General features: G+C 50.1%; 1 long non-coding RNA gene across 1 annotated transcript; it reads right to left on the bottom strand.

Annotated features, from left to right (window-relative positions):
• Nucleotides 1-2,807: 2,807 nt before the first annotated feature.
• LOC133054959 (uncharacterized) lies at nucleotides 2,808-7,085 on the bottom strand. Its single transcript, XR_009692547.1, has 3 exons — nucleotides 6,685-7,085; nucleotides 3,634-3,761; nucleotides 2,808-2,930 (listed from the first exon to the last, which is right to left on the bottom strand). It is a non-coding gene; the product is annotated as an uncharacterized LOC133054959 (long non-coding RNA).
• Between the last annotated feature and the right edge of the window lie 760 nt (nucleotides 7,086-7,845).

The raw sequence follows: 7,845 nt of genomic DNA, 5'->3' as shown, positions 1-7,845 counted from the left end.
TCCCAGCATCCCTGCCTATGCCTCCCTCAGCTCCGGGCCTCCATCCCCCTCCACCAGCCCGCCTAGGAAGAGGCCACTCCCCAGGAACGCCCCTTCCCTCGCTTCACCGCTTCTCTAATCCAGCTCTGCCTTGGCAAGCCTACCCGGGTCAGGCACGCCTCCGGGCGCCTCCCCGCCCCCCAACACTTGGCATTCCAGGGCGGGTGTATCCGGGTGCAACGGGGAAACGGCGGCGTGGGAGCGGTTTGCGTTCCAAGTCCGGGCCTCTATCAAGACGTAGCTTGGACCCAGGCACTGTTTGAAAATACTAACAGCCACCACGGATTGAACTCCCGCCGTGGGCCAGGCTCCATGCCAAACTCTGGCTTAAGAAGAGTACTTTACAAGGACCGGCCGTTGAGTTCACAGAGCTCTGGCCAGATGTTGCGCCCATTTTACCGATGAGCAACCTGAGGCTTAGAGAAGGGAAGTCACGGGCCTCCCGAGTCTCACAAGGGTGGTGAGCAGGACCCAGCCCCAGGGCCGTGAATCATAAGGCTTGATGCTGCACCAGCTTGTCTGGACTGGCCCCTGGAGAAGTAGCCCAGACCAGCCAGCTACTGAGACAGTTCTAGCAGGCTGCCGGAGGTAAGGGGAGGAGGCGTGGGTTGATGAGCTGGGTGGCAGGGAGGGGCAGAGAAAAAGAAGGTGGCTTTCTCCCTGGAGAAGAAGTGGCTCAGAGTTAAGGTGGGCGGCAAAAGATCTCCAGATGGCTGTGGTACCCCCACTTGCATCCCATCGCCAGCCTTGGGTCCCTGTGTCATGACTAGATCCATTGACCTGTCCTGCTGACAAAGCTCTTTCCCTCGCATTATCTCACTGACATCTCACAAGGACACCATTGTGGGGAGGGTATGATTATGCTGGTGTTGCATGGGTGGAGTAGGCTGGGGAGCTGGATCCCTGCCCAGCAAGGTAGTTCCCGAAGCACAGTCCTCAGACCAGCAGCAGCATCTGGGAACTTGTTAGGAACGTGTGTTTGGGGGCCCCATCTCAGATCTACTGAATAAGAAACTCTGAGGTGTGAGCCTAGCAAGTTTGCTTTAACAAGGCTTTAGGGAGATTCTAAATCACACTTGAGAACCACCGTTCAGCATAAAGGTGAAGTTAGTGTGATGTGAGAATCACACAGACCAGGAAGGCTCCTGGGAGCCTTGTGACCCAAGGCAAAGCAAGGAAGGTACTTAATTAACCTCTCTAGACCGAGCCCTTGAAAGGGAAAATCATGGGAACAATCTTGAAGGTGGCTGTTGAGGATTAAATGTGGTAATGCCCATGAAGTGTTTGGCCACTCTTAGATACCCTGCCTGCTCAATAAATAACTGTTCCCTTTCTAGTAAAAAGTCTCCTTCATAGAATCTCCACATCAAGCTGGAGGAATGGGGTTGGGGAGTCCTCTAAGCCTAGAAATGCCCCATAGTGGTGTCCTTCCTACAGAAGGATACCACTTTTCCTGCAGGTTCCAAGATCCTAAAAAGCCCTGGGAGATACTGATGCTGCTGGCCCACGGACCACACTTTGAGAACCATGGTGCTATTCTGCCTTGGACTGGATTGCCACTCCCCACCCTAGCCAATCCCTGCAAAATGGGCATAAACTACCTTCATTTCCTATCCTGCTTCAGGTCCCCTCCCCTTAAGCTGGGGGTGTTGGTGATGGTGATTGGCAGGTGGCTAAACAGCTGGATTCCATCATCCTACCCTACCCCCTTCCTCCAGGCAGGCATGAGATCACATTTGTCCATCTGCTACCCCTTCCTGTCTCTGTCACTCCAGATTAGAGATGGAGACAGCGGTGGCAACATGGAGGGCAGTCTGCAGGCAGCTTCTGGAATCTCTGCCCAGACTCCCCCCACCATCCTCTGCAGCCCAGGGAAGAGGGGCTCCTGTAGGAACTCTGGCTGGGGGCACTGGTCCTATTCCACAGACCTACCTTGACATGTTGATAGTGAAAATCAAGGCACATATACCTTGTATCTAAACATTTAACAGACTGCAGTGTTGAAGAAGACTCTCAAGAGTCCCTTGGACTACAAGGAGATCCAACCAGTCCATCCTAAAGGAAATCAATCCTGAATATTCATTGGAAGGACTGATGTTGAAGCTGAAACTCCAATACTTTGCCACCTGATGTGAAGAGCTGACTCATTTGAAAAGATCCTGATGCTGGGAAAGATTGAAGGCAGGAGGAGAAGGGGATGACAGAGGATGAGATGGTTGGAGGGCATCACTGACTCAATGGACGTGAGTTTGAGTAACCTCTGGGAGTTGTTGATGGACAGGGTAAGGCCTGGCGTGCTGCAGTCCATGGGGTCGCAGAGTCAGACATGACTGAGTGACTGAACTGAACTGAAAATAAAACATGTCTGTTCTTCTGCCTTGAGAAATATTCTTTGCAATGACCCTAAGGCCATATTGAAATTTAGAATCCTTGTGCTCTTTGGAATTCTGTGCAGGAACGTGGTGATGTGGAATAAGTCGGCCCTGACCCCAGCCCTCGCTGCCACCTGCCCCAGTTCTCTTCCTAGCGCCATCTCTGCCCTGTGTCACAAGTAGCCTAGGACTCCGGCCTGTGAACACCCCAGCCCCTGGGCCCAAACTCTGTCTACACAACTTGCCTAAGCTACCACTAGTCAAACCTCTAGGGGTGCATGAGGGGCATGCTGTCCCCCTGGATGGACCTGGAGAAGTTGCTCATGTAACTCCTAAAACTATGCTTGGGCCATTTAGGCAGCGATATCTAGGTTTTAGATACCTGAAGCATGATAGAGGAGGGGTTGGCATGCAGGCTCTGGGTAGATACCGGTGGCCTCCCGTCCAGGGTGATGAGTGGCACTGTTGTTCAGCCTGGTCTTCCCAGCACCTAGCATAATTCCAGGCACACACTGGAAGCTTAAGGAACAGTCATTGAATATATGCATGTCTCAGTTATTTAATGAAATATCAAGTTGGGTTGATTTTCCAGCATTTCCTTCCAGCCAGAGTCAGCCTTTGTCATAACTTGTCTTGGGCATTTTTCCTGGCAGAGAGCTGAGCCACCTCTAGTGAGAAATTACAGATAGAAATCTTTTGGGAAATTCTCCAATCCATTTCAGAGGTGAAGCCGCGAGTTCTGGAGACAGGAAAAGGAGCAAGAAAAACTACTCTAGAAAGACTTGAGGCAAGCCTGCAGATGACCAACTTGGAGGTAGGGGAGATGGTGGTTATGGCAAGACCTCCAAAGGGTGTGGTTGTGGGGTTTTCAGCCTCTCAAAAGATTCTCCACTCCAGAGGTGGCTCAGGAGCTGCAGAGCAGGAGACCTGAAGGTCCTTGTGTGGTGCAAGAGCATGGATGTCAGGGTCTCACTGATGCCTGGGCCTTGGTAAGTGCCCAAGACATTTTACAGCTCTGGGGGTTGGGAGGGGGTGGGGGGGAAGATGGAGGGCAAGAGGTACATCTGTTTCTGATTGTTCTGTAACAAACCACCAATCATTTATTCAGCCCACGAATCTGCCGTTTGGAGTTGGTTCCATAGGGAAGGCTTCTCTCTGCTCTACGCGATATCAACCTATTCAACTGGAAGTTAAGGATCCATTGCCAAGATGGCGCACTCACCCAGCTGGCTAGCAACTTGGCACCGGCTGTCAGCTGGGAGCTCAGCTAGAGCTGGGGACCTGTTCCTCCCCATGAGGTCTGGCGGGCTGCTGGGGCCTCCTCACAGCAAGATGGCTGGGTTTCAAGAGCTAACAGAGATCAAGATAGAAGCATGTGACATTTTGTGGTGTTTAATGACCTAGCCTCAGAAGTCATGTCGCATGACTTCCTTTGTATTCTATTAGCGGTCGGTGCGTGCTAAATTGCTTCAGTTGTGTCCAGCTCTTTGAGACCCTATGGACTATAGCCTGCCGGGCTCCTCTGTCCATGGGATTCTCCAGGCAAGGATACCAGAGTGGGTTGCCATGCCCACCTCCAGGGGATCTTCCCGACCCAGGGATCGAACCTACGTCTCTTGCGTCTCCTGCCTTGGCAGGCAAGTCCTTCACCACTAGCGCCACCTGGGAAGCCCTCCTACTAGTAGAGGCAATCACAAAGTTCCACCTGGTTCAAGGGAAGGGGCATAGTCTCCTTCTCTCTATGAGGGGTTGCAGTGTTTTAGAAGCGCTTGCAGGACAGAAAATATTGTTGCAGATATTCCTGTTGGCCGGAGAATCAATCTGAAAAATACAATCTGTCTCGAGCAGGACCTCAGAACAACTGTAGCAGAAAGTCCTCTGGTGGGAACTGAGAGTCCAAATTAAGCTGATTTAAGGGAAAAGGGGCCCAATATGTGCTCACACAACCATTTGTGCACAAGTAAATCAGAACTCTGGCAACGGACACTTAGTCTTGAGTGTTTGGGTTGTTTAGGATCGTCCTTCTTCAGAGTCCTCAGAACTTCAACCTGTAACCATGTCTTTAAAGTTCTAAACTCAAATAGCAACCATTGGATCCTCGTGACAACAATCCGGGATGTACATACTATTATGATTCCCATTTCTAAGATAGGGGAATGGAGGCCCTGAGGAGGTAAGTAGCCAGCTCAGGGTCATATAATTAGTAACTGACAGAGGAAAGAGAAGTCAGAGTTTATAGCCGACCCAGTTTTCAGTTGCAAGAAGCTGACTCCAATGGGAAAGACCTAAGCTGGGCAGGCCTCAGACACGCAGATGTTGGCCACCAGGTCCATCTCCGAAGGCTCACCCTGAATCAAAGAGCTCCCCCCGGGGCCTTGAAAACACCCACCTTCCTGCCTGAGAAGCAGAAAAAACGCTGGTCTCCAGGGAGCTGGGCGCCACCCTTGCTTGACACACACCTGCTCCTTACTGTGTCGTCTTTCTGAGTCTCGGGTCAGGAAGTGGTCAATAGCAATTTCTCAAGCCTGAGTCTATGGTTGAGCACGGTAATGCCTGCATTTGAATGGGCTCCGCAGGGCCAAGGATTTACTTTCTTCTCAAAAGGACTGGATGAGGATCTAAGCCCTAAGCCACTTGTAGCTGGGTTAGAGCTGGGACAGGACCCAAAGTGAAAGTGAAAGTCGCTCAGTCGTGTCTGACTCTAAGCAACCACATGGCTTATACAGTTCATGGAATTCTCCAGGCCAGAATACTGGAGTGGGTAGCCTTTCCCTTCTCCAGGGGATCTTCCCAACCCAGGGATTGAACCCAGGTCTCCCTCACTGCAGGCAGATTCTTTACCAGCTGAGCCACAAGGGAAGCCCCAAGTTCCCAACAAAGGGACTGAGCCATTGGCTGCTTTCTTTTCTTTCTTTAATTTTCTGTCTCAGCCATTTAACAAAGATCATTTAGATCCCTGCTTGTATCCCACCCTGCCCCCTACTACATCTGAAGGTCTGAGGCTTAATCCCATACAGCCCTGGCCTCATGGGGCTTTCAGCACATTTGGGAAGCTGACCCAGAAACCAGGGCTGGGGTGCCCCACAGCACCAAGAACAATGGCAACATTAACTACAGAGCCTCCATTTTTAACGTAAGCTCTTACCATGCACCAGGCAATTTAAAAATGGCTGTGAGTATATTTAACTAATTTGATAACTAGCGTTCATGTAGTGCTTTTCTTACAAAGTTAAGGTTTTTTTAAAAAACACCTGTAGCACTTGGGCAACTGTTTGAAACTGTTAAAGGATGTCTCCCATCCACAATTCCCTGTTACATCTGTCGTTTTCTACTTTCGGGCATCAGGTCAACCCCATGGCAGGGGTTGGGCACCCCAAACAGCCATGAGCCCACATGCCAATGTATGTGAGTTTATTTATTTATAATTAAGATGTATGCATCTTGATTCTAAATAAATGTTGAGATGTATGCTTCCTGATTATATATGTTATAAATAAATGGTAGCATTTCTGTTATAAATAAAAATCGAGATGTAGGCATCTCAATTATAAATAAGTAAATAAATGGTAGCACCTGGCTACCATTTGGCATATTTTGAACTGCATGCAAAATCAAAATTTTAAAAAACAAGATTAAAAAAATCATTTAAAATATTCAAGATACACAAACATAAAAATCAACAAATTGTCAACCTTATTATTTTCTCCTGGAACCACAGTAGATCCTGTTGGAGACCATCTCTCATGGCCTCTGTGCCCACAGAGAAGAGCAGAAAAGCAGAAAACGGAGAAGGCTCCTCTGGACAACCCTATTTCGGTGTCTTTAAATACGCCTCCATCCCTGGATGGGGAGATGGATGGGGAACTACTACCAAAAGGGGACCAGAAATGGCAGCTCTCATCTGCCATTGGGTGGAGCTGCACAAGACCAGTGTGAGATCCTTCCCTAAAGTAGGTGCAAGGCCAAAAGGAATACTCCTGTGACCCTCAAAAGCCAAGGGTGTAGAGAGTCTCCTCCATTGTAAAGCTGAGGACGCCAAAGCTCAGAGAATTGAATTGAGAAAAAAATTTTTGCATTTGTCATGAATATTTCATCATTGGGGATTTCACAATATTTAGATGTACAACTTCTGATGAAAGAAACAGAAAAGTCCAGAACACCCTGATGTGCCTTCTGATAGGGCAATAGCTAGTGGACCTGAGTATGACACCCCCTTTGTTTGTAACGTACACCCCCGAGCTGAGCACAGTCCCCACCTCTCCCTATTGCCTACCTGACTTGCTCGCCTCATTTCTGTGAGCTGCCTGGGTGCTGTGGGCAGCTGAGCTTGCAAGGCCTGGGCTCAACACAGGCTGGTGGAATCGCTGTTCGTACTGAGAGCTCTCTGAGAACTAGCGCCGCCTCACAGACCTCTGCCAGAAGACACCACGGACGTTCTTCCCTTCTCTCCACGATCCTCCCTACGAAAGCTGCAGTGTTAGCACACTGCGCCTCAGTGAGAGATTGTTTAAGCTCGGATCCCTGCCCTGATAACTTTCTCACCAGATGACCTTAACCACGCATCTTCACTTGTCTGGGTCTGTTCCCTCATCTGTAAGCTACAGACAAGGTTCATGCAACATTTGCTACAACAGGGCGTTAAGATGGACTCGTTAGCCGTCTCCGAGTCATTGCTTTCACTAGCAGCCACGTAGGAATTAAAACGAAAACAAAACAAAAACACTTCCCCCGGCTTCCCTCCGAAATGAGCCTTTAGCGCCCTCTGGTGTCTGTAGCTCTCAGTGCAACCAATCAAGAGACGCTTGGAGAGGAAAGGCTGGGGGTGGGGGGCGGTGAGAGGCTAGGGTCCCCAGCCTCCACCCTGGGCCTCCGGTCAGTTCAGGCTCCCAGGAGCAGAGTGGAGGCCCGACATGAGGGCCAGGCAAGGGCGGGTGTGGAATTAGGCTCCTTAGGAGGTTCCAACTGCAGATTCCTCACCCAGCGCAGACACAGAACTCTCGTGGGATGTGGGAGCCAGGGTTAGTTGGCCTGCAGTGCCTCCGGGTGTCTGAAGGCCGTGAAGATCGATGAGTCTTGTTTAAAAATGGTGATGAAAAATATTTAGTAGGCATTGAAATGATATTGAGTAGGCAATGAAATAATATCACAGTAGGCATTGTATGGGGGAGATACCCCATGTCCAAGGGCGGAGAAGCCCCAGCAAGACAGTAGGAGGGGTGAAAATCGCATTTAGAATCAAACCCCCTACCCTCCAGAGAGGCTCAGAGGGCTCAAGCAAACCTTGTGCGCACCAGGACCCAGAGACCCCACAGAGACCGAGACAGAACTGTTTAAGTGTCTTCCGTGGAGGAAAATTCTGAAAGAGATGGGCATACCAGACCACATGACCTGCCTCCTGCAAAACCTGTATGCAGGTCAGGAAGCAACAGTTAGA

Source organism: Dama dama, chromosome 1 (genome assembly GCF_033118175.1).
Source record: "Dama dama isolate Ldn47 chromosome 1, ASM3311817v1, whole genome shotgun sequence".
Lineage (NCBI taxonomy): Eukaryota > Metazoa > Chordata > Mammalia > Artiodactyla > Cervidae > Dama > Dama dama.
This window is presented reverse-complemented; position numbering and strand designations above follow the sequence as displayed.